The following is a 12,108-nucleotide window of genomic DNA, read 5'->3' on the forward strand; positions in this document are numbered from 1 at the left end:
TGATTTACTCATTCCTCTGTTCATTCAATTAACGTCCATTTAGTGAATGCATTCTGTGTGATATGTTCTTGGAAGGCACATAATTAACATAAGATACATTTCTTCCCAGGTACATACATACGTACAAGTGGGGACAGGGATTACTGGGGTGACTGATGGGGAAATGACAGTCCATCTTTATGCATTAAGTAAATTGATTTTGGTAAAAAAACAACAGAAACCCCCTCTGGTTAGCTCTTATGCATCAAATTGATGGTTAATTCCAAGTTAAGTTGACTTGTAGGAAGTGGAAATTCTGAGACTAGAATTGAGATAAACATCTGGTACTCAAAGTAACTTACAAGTCCTCAAAAAGAGATATAATAGACGCCGCTATGAGATAAGCTATATTAATTAAGAGAAATGATTAATTAAAAGTTTGAAATATGGAGTGTCAAAAAAAAAGTACTATAGAGAGGACTATTATCAGGGACATGAGGAGGAAAAGGAAACCATGCTTAAAGTAACATGAAGAATTAGAAGGAAGAGAGATTCCAGAATAACTTGTAATTCAAGGAGATTATTTCAAGGTCAAATGTGCCTACATCCTGCAAAGAACTTAAGCAGAAAGCAAACTGGGAAAGTTCAATAAATTGGAAGAAAAAGGCCTAAGAAATGGGTCATATTGTTCTCCCAGATCAGTTACAGTCAAATGAAAGCTGTTTGAGTCTGGAGGAGAAGTTAAAGCTGGGAGTGGTTGGTTAACAAGGGAGAGTGAAAGATGAACAGGTTGTCCTGCCTTCCTCTGCCAGACTCGGGAACTGCGAAGTTCTGAAGTCAGAGACACTAGAAAGGGAGCAATTATGTATAACAGAGAAAAGGAGGAATGGGAGCCACGATCCATTTTTTGGTGAATGGTATAAAAACAGGATTTTTGGATATATTACATCGGCTGTTGGTAGAATTAAGTGAAATGAGGTAAAGAGAAAGCAGTGCGGTGCCTAGCACGGAGAAGCCATTCCATAAAGGACAACTTAGGGTATGATCCCGAGTTCATGTGCTCATTCTGAACCTTTAATACTTATTTCCTCATGTCTCACATGGTTTGTTATCACGTTGTCTCCACCTCGTGAGTAGTAACCAGAGCTAGCCAAAAAATCTTTACTCGCGCCCTTACACAAACACACGGTAATCCTTCACCACTAACATAAATTGACCCACAGGCTTTCATTAAAACAGTCTTTAACTGAGAAATCTGAAATCACCACCTGCTACAGGATACGGGAGGGCCCAGAAAGTGAGGCGGGGTCACAGGGCCCAGGGTGAAGAGTCCGTACGAATCTTAATCTCACCCAGATAATCCATCTCACCTCCCCCAGTCCAACTCTCTTAATGATTTCCAGAAATCCCAAGCAAGAAATGAAAACATATGTAATCTGGGTTGCTGAAACCTAAAAACTGGTGAACAAAACAAAACATCTCAGTTTAAAGAATGTTCAGAATTGACGGACCTTTGATTTATTTTTTCAGTCTTCTCAAAGCTGACTGCTCCTCTGTGAGATTTTTCCCCACCGTGCACAGAATTCTGAAACTTAAGACTTTTATATATATCATCTCCAAGTCAAAAAAAAAAAAAATCTATGATTAACATTGTAAGCAGAACTAGCCTATAATCAAAATCAGAACTGGTAATCATTTCAACACTAATATACATCCGGCTGTTGATTCTGACATGGATTTCCTGATGAAAGGCTACACGTTCAAAGCTGAGTTCATCTCTTCTTTAAATACACAAGCTTTTCTTACTTATTTATAATTCTTCTAGTCAGCCATTGCTAAACTGGGAGCACTTTTTTGCTCCCTACATCCACCCAGTTGCCAAACTTGATTATTCCGCATTCAGAATGTCTCTCCGTTTACTCTACTTTTTCTCACTTCTACCGGCATGATCCCAGTTTGAGTCTCTGATGTCTTTCACTAATGTTGTTCAGCAAATGTCCACACAACAGTGGAAGTCCAACCATAGAAGTAAACTCTTCTTGAATGTACGTGGTAGGATAGAAATATTCTTTATCCTTTTACACGGATTATTAACGTGGGTACTTATAATTGTCAAGTTTCATAGAATTAAACACTTATGATTGGTGCATTTTATTATATGTAAATTGCATGTAAAATTTTTAAAGTTCCAACACATCTCTTTGATACAGTTATCTTTAGACTGTACTTTCCTACGTGGGAATGAATGCAAACCAGAGCCTTCAATAAAAATGCTAAAAATATTGAAATGGTGTGTTACTTTGCTTACGGATTGCTTCCGCTGGGGTGTTGAATACTGAAAGAAGTTTTAAAACCTAATTTTTATTTGCAGGTACAATTTCCATAACATCTGAGAGACTCATTTCTTCTTAATCATAAATATATCATCAGATGCAAAAATCTACAGTTTTCATTCCTCTAGACTATTATTATTATTATTATTAATTATTAATTATTTATTTTTTTTTGCCTTTCAGAGGTAACAGTTTTTGTTGGCTGATAGTATTGCCTCATAGAGGATGCAACAGAGTAGAGTTAAGTAAACATTTACAGCTCTAAATTTTATTCCAATCCAGGATCTACTATACTAAAAACTACAAGCAAGTAGGTACTGATGACTGAAGGCTAACACGTTACCTAGTTTACTGCTACAATAAATCTGCTCCTAGGAAGCAGGAGTCTCCCTGGTCTACTGTTTAGTTACCTTGTGACTACGACATACACATAGATTTTAGATACAATTGTTTATTGTACATGTGCACTTACTGGGTCACTCTAGGAATATTTTCTCTGTGTATTAAATACGATGAGTAGTCCCTCTGGAGTTGAAATTCCTATTTTATATTTATGTTTTATGACATAATCATCTTTTTCCTCAGCTTATTTATGTTTTCAAGACAAGGGTGCTGTTAATTTCACTTGATACCTGTCCTAAAGCAGGTACCCACTGACATATGGCCCTAAGATAGGCGCTCAGAGCCAAATAATCAGTTTTCAGATATTAATTTAGGTATAAGAGATTTGTATGCATAGTGAAATGTCCTGAGTTGTATTGGAAGTAAGGTGTTCACAGAGAGCAGCAAGCCAGCTCACATATGTTGGTCTAACTTGCCTTTGTCCCCAGATTTGCTAATAGGATATTCGACCACTAGTGACACGAAACGTGCAAGGCAGGGTCCTGTTGGATCAGGAAAGCACAGTCTTTGCCATCTGTGTTCATAGTCTGAATTTACATCACCATGTGGAAAAGCCTATGAACAGTTCATCTGTGTCCATTTAACAGAACATTTGTAACCAGTTGAATTCCATCTGGGTACGTTGTCTGTAGTCAACAAATGACACCTTGGACAGACTTGATATCCAACTTTACTATACCTTCTCAACTCCGATGTAAAGATCTGCTAAAACAAACACTGCGATTTAAAAATGGAATTCAACTTAAACGCTATTTGCAGTTGAAACCAAATTTGCTTAATGTCTTCACCTCTTTACCAAGAAATTTAGACCTTGACCTGAATAAAACCTATAATCAAAAACTAAGCTTTTCTGGTTTTCCTTCCCCCATTCATTTTATTGTGGAAATACTGGATTATTGCATCCATTATTTGGATGTGGGAAATCTATGAAAATTGTCACCTTCTTAACACTCATCAAAGGGAAAGAGTAATGTTATGATCACTGACTCTTGTTTTGTGAGCTAAAAGTATTGCCTATACTTATGCTATTTGAATCATAAGGAAAACTTATTTTTAGTTTAGATTGTTTCCTAATTAATGTTTAGACCCATATTCCATTTAAGTCAGAAGAGACTGTTTCCTGCAGGATGTACAGTGTTTTAGTTAAAGAGCCAATCTGTCCCCATCAGATTCCTTCAACAGACACATCTGAAGGATGGAACTCGAGGTCCAATAGTATTGATTGGACTAATTTTACAAAAACTTTGTGACAATGAGGGGCATCTCAGATGGGTGCAGAAAGTGATGTTAGAATCTCCTCTGTGCCCACCCTGTGCTTTATGGCGTATTTCATGGTAATGGTGGAGGAATGTGAAGCCTGGATCTTTAAACTCATAAACTGGACATTAAAATGCAAAAAACAACAACACTGTTTAGGTGCTCAGTCGTATTGCTCACACTGCTCAAATGTGGAACCTCCAGGTGTTCAGCGCTTTTCCTCATTGTCTTTGATCATATGCGTGTTTCATTTGCTCTGTGGTGTTACTCTAAGCTCCTACTGTTTCTTCAAACCAGCTTTACCCCAGAAGTTTCACACTCAACCTGGGGGTCCACACAAAAAGCGCTATCTGTATTTCTCCCTTGTCAAAATAATCAAGGTACCAAAGGTGCAAGGAGGTTCTGCACTGAGGTCTACTTGGCATCTTCAGTACACTTAGAGAAGAAAGTCTTGATTTACTTAAAGCCTCTCACCTACAACTTTGTGAGTTAGAGTTTACCTTCAGATGGGCTCCTAACAGAAACTGGCTGCCTCCCACGACAAAGTGTTGTCTGATCCTGCTCACGGTGTCTAATCACTTCTTTTTCCTATTTCCTCAGTTTTTCATTCCCTGACCAAGGAATCAGCAGCAGTCAGTTAAAACACTCCATATGGACCACAGGGAATTAAATGGCCAGGTATTAAGGCAAGCTGCCTCTTGGAGAGCACAGTAAAAAGGGTTCGAAAATGAACAGGAAACACATTTTCATATGAAAGTCATAGAACAGTTAAAAAGGGAAGATAAACACCTCTAATCATATACAAACTTCTAGTTCAGAGATTAGCAAACTATGGTCCAGAGTCCAAATCTGACCCCTGGCATGTTTTTGTTTGGCCCATGAACTAAGAGGGGTTTTTTTTTTCTTTTCTTTTTTTCATTTTTAAAGTATTGTTAAAAACAATAGAGAGAAAAAGAAAAAAGAAGAAAAAAACAAAGACAAAAACAAAAAAAACTATATGGCAAGAGATTATGTCTGCTCTGCAAAGCCTGGTCGTGTGTATATGGTGACCTTCGCCAGCCTTTGCTGTAGTTCATCGGTTAGTGGCCCGTGATTATTTCTATTCAGATTTAGGGAGCATATATTTGCACGCAAACACAAATGTACATCATGGTGGGGATTCCTACTGCAGTCATACATAGATTCATGGAGTCTCACTTATAATCACAGCTTACTGATCAACACACAGGCTGTATATAGACACTCAATATACTAAGGTCAGATTCTAGCCAGCCTGCTGCCAGCTACGTGGTTATTTCTCCCAGCGATGGAAATGAAGTCCCTAGCAAAGCTAAAGCATCCACCTTCCAGGAACTAACCAACCCCGACTAAATATATAATTGCGCCTCTGATATTGTTTTGCTTAATGGTTTTCCTCTTTTTTTCTTCCAAACTGTCCACACCCTCTCCTCCAATGAAAGAAGCAACAGCTTTTGAGCCTTAAAGGTGAGACCTCTGTATCTCCTCTACTTGTTTAGGGCAAGAAATGAGGCGCTGCCTCTTTAATTGGCAGAAGCATGCAGGAGGCGCCTACTCTTAGCGTTAGGATATTTCACTTGCACCCTGGCTGTTGTGTGCTCTGCCTGAGATCCTTTAGCACTGAAATAGTATCATCCAGCATGCACTCCTCAGGCTGATCGTTTGCCCTGTCCGTTGAGGGGGGAAAATGTGTAATTATTATAGACTTTGTAGTTCACTTTATTCCTCACAAGGTTCAAATGTGTCTGCAGGATGCCCTCAGCCTGGAGCAAAATATTGTCCCCGGGTGGGGAGAGGAGGATCACCCTGCCATACCTCCCGGGGGTGTGTAAGTCCGAATACAGCTGGCTTTTGGACTGGTCCAGGGGGAAAAGGCTGCTGGCCAGGCTGCGCTCGATCTTGGCCAGGCTGTGGCTGGGCGCGACCAGGCGCTCCAGGTCGCCCTCGGGCTGGAAGCGGTTGAGCGCGCTGAGGCCGAAGGTGATGGTCAGGACTGCGGGCACGGTGAGGAAAAAGACCGGGTGCCGGCTCACGTACAAGCCCAGCCTGCGGCAGAACGACTGGAGCCCTCTGCGAAGCACCTGCCGCAGCATCCTCCACCAGGTCTAGCACAGTGACAGGTGCAGCACGTGACCCCCCTCCCCTCGTCGAGGTCACCTAGCCTCACGATCGCCCCCCAACCCCCGAAGTCCTATCGCCGCCACCCCCTGGAGGTCCACCACGCCGACCCCTCCGCTCTTGCCGTCCCTTCATCTCACGCAATCGCTTTGCCAGGTGTTTTCCCGGCTCACTCTCTTTCCACTGTTCACACACAGCAGCAGGGGCTACAAGACAACAAATTCTTAAGCGTTCGGCTCCCTGCCCGCCCAGCACCCTCCTCACTCCCCTGACCCCGGATTCCGCCGCGCCCCCTGCCGGAGCCCGCGGTCCTTTAAGTTTTCATCTCCGTCCGGGCCGCCCGCCCATCCCTCCCGGACCCCAGCCTCCTCGGGGGAGGTGGCCGGTGCGGAGCCCTTCCACCTGTGTGGATTTCCTCTCCTCCCGGATGTACTGCGGTTCCTAACCAGAACTCTATAAAAAGGAGCCTCTGTAAAAACGAGGGATCACATAGGAGGCAGGTAGGTGGTGAAAAGGGAGAAACACTCTCTTTAAAGAATAGACATTTGTTTTGTTTTGTTTTGTTTTTAAGAACTTTTTGTCCCCACTTCCTCCCTTGGCAGGGAAATGGAGGAGCAAATGAGATGAAAATGATGGCTCGGTGAGTTAGGGACTCCTTAGAGCCGGAGAAGCTGGTGGAAGGTGGACTTGAGAAGGCAACTTTGAGCACGTTCCAATATCCTCTACTCACTAATTTTGTTTTGATTTGATGACAAGAAGCGGAGAGGGCTACGCTGCATTTCTAACAAATCAGTGTGCAGGGGTTCTCTGCAATACCCATCTCAAAACCCGCAACGGCTGATGGCACAGAAGCGGGACCTCTGCGGGGGTGCCCCAGGCTCTTCCAGAGGAAGGGGGCCCCGGCAGCAGCCTTGGCAGTTGGTGTCAGCGGGTCCCCCCTCACTGAGAGTACAGATGCACGCGCTGTATGTACTCAATTCTCTGTGCTTTTCAGGACAAAAAAAAAAGAATTAAAGCCGAACCACCATCCCCGCAGCGCACCCCGCCGCCTCAATTGGCTCTCCCCAGCGCCTCCCCCAGCTCCGCCCCCGAAATCTGTTTGACTCCCTGGAGGTTAGCAGCTGAGAGACTGAGCTAGTTTCCTGCTCTGAGCTGAAATCCCGCAGCAAGCTGGTTATATTCTGGTTACATCCATTGAGACAAGAGGGAGAAGGGGAGTGGCAAAGAGGCTCACAATTGCATTTGACTGAGGGGAGAAACAGGAAATGCATTTCTTTTGTGTGAAAAGAAAACTGAGAACTTTTAGAGGGTTCAATCACTTCAACCTCGGCAGAACTACCTCTAAAGCATTGGAAGAGTGTGCTCTGGGCGACTGCGCATTCAGAAAGCTCTGAACAATTTTAACTGTCTTGAGGTGCACAGTGGTTCACATAAATATTTTGTTCATATATTTGAAAATTTGATAATAAAAGTCAAAAACAAGTAATCTATGTCTTCCTACATATATACAAGAAGATATATATAGATAAATAGATTCAAAAGATATATAGATATAAATGAATATATTGCACATATATACATATACAAGCATATACACAATATTTGCACACACACCATAAAGAATTACATGAAGTCCTAGGAAACTCACACGTTTCTGCTTAGACAAAACAGGTAGATAAACTGAGAGCAAAGTCTAAGATTAGAAGTGAACTGAACACTTTAATTCGCTGTTTTTGGAGTTTCATAGTAATATCTTCACTTATTCCCAAAGTATAATCAATTATATGACAGTAGCACATTATTCAATTTAAATATTATGTCACGTTTTTGAAAAGCATCACATATAAAACTTCTCAAATATGGCTTTAGATTCTGTCTGGATAATTTATTTTAGTTTACTTCAATGCCCACACATCTAAGCCAAAAACTGTTTTATTCTAAAAAGTTTTACAATATCCATGATCAGATTTTGAAAAGGCGAAAAAAATAGAGTATAAATGTAGATTTATAGTTCACCATGAATTTTACTGTTCTCAACCTTTTTCAAAAAGGGAAGAAAAATCTAGGTGTCCTTCCTCTTGCCTCAGGAAACAACCAGTCTGTAAATTTTTTCTGTATGTGCCCTATATAAATGCAGTACTATAACATTTATTATCCTTAAATTTATCTCCTTTAATAAAAATCTGGATTTTCAAAGATTAAGTGCAATTTTTTCAAACTTTTATACGGTTCTCACTAGTTCTTACTACTATCGAGTCCAAGCTTGTTCTGCTCACCACACGACAGGCCAATAAATCGGGAGATGAGGTGTTGGGGCAAGGAATAATGACTTTATTTAGAAAGCCAGCAGACTGAGAAGATGGAGGATTAATGTCTTGGAGAACCATCTTCCCCAAGTCAGAGTTCAGGTTCCTTTTATACTAAAAAGGGGAGGAGGTGTGGTTGGTTGTTGCAAACGTCTTGGTATCGGAACACTTTGTCTTTGCAGCTGGCCATGTAGGTCAGGTCATGATGTTCCTGCAAACCTCCAACAAGACAAATGTTATCCTGTGTTCCACAACTTTTCATCTCTATAGGAATAAAAAAAAGTGTTATACTCTTAAAGGTCAGAGCCTGGAGAATGGGCTGCTCGGTCTATTTCAGGCTCTGGGCAACACTCTTACAGAAGGTGCAGAACCAGCATGACTCAGCACTAGAAAGAGAGCACAGGGTGAAAGCTAAAGGAACAGGTCTAACACAGACTCAGATTTGTTCTTCCCTAGCACATTACCGTTATTACCTCTAGTTCACCTACCCTAAACCCCCAAGTGGAATAAGATGCCCCTCCCTCACTCACATTCCCACCACGCCTCGTGCCTGCCTCACCATCTTATCCTGATCTGTGTTCGTGTCAGCCTTCTAAACTGGAATGGTAGAGTCCTGGGCAGTATTCGTATGGTCTAAAATTGTCATTGGCTCAATACCTAGCAGAATCTCTGTGAAGCACAATAAATTCTAAGCCAGATTTGCTCTGGAACGGGAGAATACATAAACTAAGGGCACCTCAGCCATTGGCTTCAATACCAGGGTTGTTCTTCGTGGCTGGTGCAATCTGTCTCTTTTCCTGTTTGCCTTGTGTCCCTTCTTCCCTGGTTTCCAAGTATCTCTGGGGGTCTGACTCTTGTCCGGCCCTCTCTGCCAGGACTCTCCTCCTTGCCTTTTCTGCCACTTGCAGGCAGCCTGACACTTCTCATTCTGCCCTGCACTCCTGAAACAGGTCTTATTAATGGCTTTATGAAAATTTGTCTCTTCTTAGGAATTTAGGTCCACAGATTGCAAGGGCATGTGTGAAAATAAAGACATGGCTGTAAAAAGGAAACATGTTTCTTCAAAATATTCAACAGATATTTCATTTATTGCTCACACATTGCGTGGGAGGCCCTGGAACAGGAAAAAGTCGTCCATATTCTCAGGGAGTTTACAATAATGTTAAAACACTGGGCTTCACGTAATGGCCTGCAGGGAGGGAGTGATGCAGCCTTAGTATACAGCGACACAGTAAGGTTTACATTTGAGAAAGAAAAGGTTTGCTGCAATTAAAGAATAATCTGGAAGATGTGAAACTGGAGATAGGACTGCCAGTGTAGAGGCTTACTAAATTCATTTTGGGAAAAAAAAAAAAAAAAAGATGATGGCTCAGGGAATTAGAAGAGAGAAACAGAAAGGACTGAAAGGATGTGAAGTTTCACAGTTGGCCCTCCAGTATCCACATCCATAGATTCAACCAACTGAGAACTGAAGGTATTTTTTAAAAAATTCCAGACTGTACAAAAAAGAAGACTTGAATTTGCTGCACACAGGCAACGATTTACATAGCATTAACGCTGTATTTACAACTATTTACATAGCACTGCCATTGTACTGGGTATTACACATTATCTAGAGATGACTGAGTATACAGGAGGACTGCGGACTTTATATGCAAATACTGCACCACTGTATACAAGGGACTTATTTTTCCTCTCTTTCTTGACCCAGAAGGCAGCCCATCCTGTGCATGAATATCTATGAATACCTTTGAAGAGGAAGGTTTTTTTATGTTGTTTTTGTTATTATTTGCTGATTTCCCTGCCTTGCTGCCCTCTATTTAGGTATCCAAAAGCAAAGGACATTTTCTTTGCTCGCCTCCCCCATTCCCCTTCCCCACTCCCAGAAGCTGCCCCAAGAACACATCTTTGAGTTAATAAAGGATTTTTCCTTTGCTGTAGACCTATCCAAAAAAAATATTGCTACGATTTATGTCAGAGTGTTCTGCCTATGTAAAGCAAAAATAAACAATGGTACCTAATTAAACTGAAAAGATTTTGACAGCAAAGGAAATCATTGACAAAACAAAAAGACTACCTACTGAATGGGAGAAAAATATTTGCAAGTAATAGGACCAATAAGGGTTGAATATCCAAAATATATAAAAAGCTCGTATAAATCAACATCAAAAATAATAATAATAAAAACCAACTAAAAAGTAGGCAGAAGACCTGAGAAGGCATTTTCCCAAAGAGGACACGCAGATGGCCAACAGGCACATGAAAAGATGCTCAACATTGCTAATCATCAGGGAAATGCAAATCAAAACCACAATGAGACATCACTTCACATCTCTAAGTTTTGATTCTATATTTTATACCATAAACCTGCTTCTCAGTTTCAGAGTTCTCTGATAAAATTGTAAAAGACTGATAATGGCATCTAGTTCCACCTAGAGCGTGGTCATTACTCTCAAACTGTAACCCTCGTGGACTTTTAGCTGATGCCAGAGGTACTCAGCACAGTGTCTCTACTGCAGCTTGGGTGACACTACAGTTTCCCTGCACTGCTTCTACTTAGATGGTAGGCATGCAGCAAATAATCTCTGCGAGGTTTTCCGAAGTCTTCTCTTGCACATCTAAAACTCAGCCGTTGGCCAAGCATATATAGGGGAGCCACATGCTGATTTTAAGCCCTCACTTGATTCCATCCACTCTTTTACTTTGCCTACAAATTCTAGCTTTTCAGCATCCCTAAATCATTAAAAATTGTCTTACTGTCCATTATGGGAAAGTGGAAAAAAAATGGTAAAACTAGTATTTGTTTAGTACACAGTTATTTAAAACACTATTGTGCTTTTAAATATTGACAATTTAAGTTTTTATTTTTAAAAACCTCTGAGTAAGTAGCAAGCATCTTCTCTGTGCCTTGGTGAATTATCATTGTCATGGTTCTTCCTGAGTTGGTACAATGGACAGAATGTTTGTGTCTCCCTAAAAACCATGCTGAAACCCCTAATCCCAATAGTATTGAGTTTGGAGGTAGGGCCTTCGGGAGGTAATTAGCTCATAAGGGTGGAGCCATTCCCTAGCAACAGTGGGAAATGAAGTATTCAAAGAAAGAGGTCATGAAGGGATATTTGATTTGTTCTTGGAGAGGTTAATTTTAATTAACACATCAAAGAGGGTGTGGGGAAAGCATTTCAAGCACATGGAACACAAGACATGCACAAAAGGTGTCATGGGTAAGGGAGCAGCTCATTCCAGAACGTGAAAGAAGCCCTTCTAACCGAGCACGGTGTGCATACGTGAGCCTGTGCTGGGAAGGTGCAAAACTCCGGAAGTAAAGGAAGCAGGCAGGGGTCACACAATACTGGACACATCAGGTACGCTATTAAGAAAAAAGACACAAATGAACTTACCTACAAAACAGAAACAGACTCACAGACATAGAAAACAGACTTACGGTTGGTTACCAGTGGGGACAGGAGATGGGAAGTGATAAATTGGGAATTTGAGATTTGTAGATACTAACCACTATGTATAAAATAGATAAACAACAAGTTTCTACTGTACAGCACAGGGAACTAGATTCAATATCTGATAGTAACCTATAATGAAAAATAATATGAAAAGGAATATACATATATATGTATGACTGAAACATTATGCTGTACACCAGAAATCAATGCAACATGTAAACTGACTATACTTCA

The 12,108-nt window shown here is 41.0% G+C and overlaps 1 long non-coding RNA gene and 1 pseudogene across 1 annotated transcript in view; both read right to left on the reverse strand.

The window, feature by feature from the left end:
* LOC116147620 (uncharacterized) overlaps window positions 1-12,108 on the reverse strand; it is a 306,975-nt gene that overhangs the window by 78,747 nt on the left and 216,120 nt on the right. The gene's annotated exons all lie outside the window — the stretch shown is intronic.
* Window positions 5,485-6,082, reverse strand: LOC105096587 (patched domain-containing protein 4-like; annotated as a pseudogene).

This window comes from Camelus dromedarius, chromosome 19, assembly GCF_036321535.1.
Source record: "Camelus dromedarius isolate mCamDro1 chromosome 19, mCamDro1.pat, whole genome shotgun sequence".
NCBI lineage: Eukaryota > Metazoa > Chordata > Mammalia > Artiodactyla > Camelidae > Camelus > Camelus dromedarius.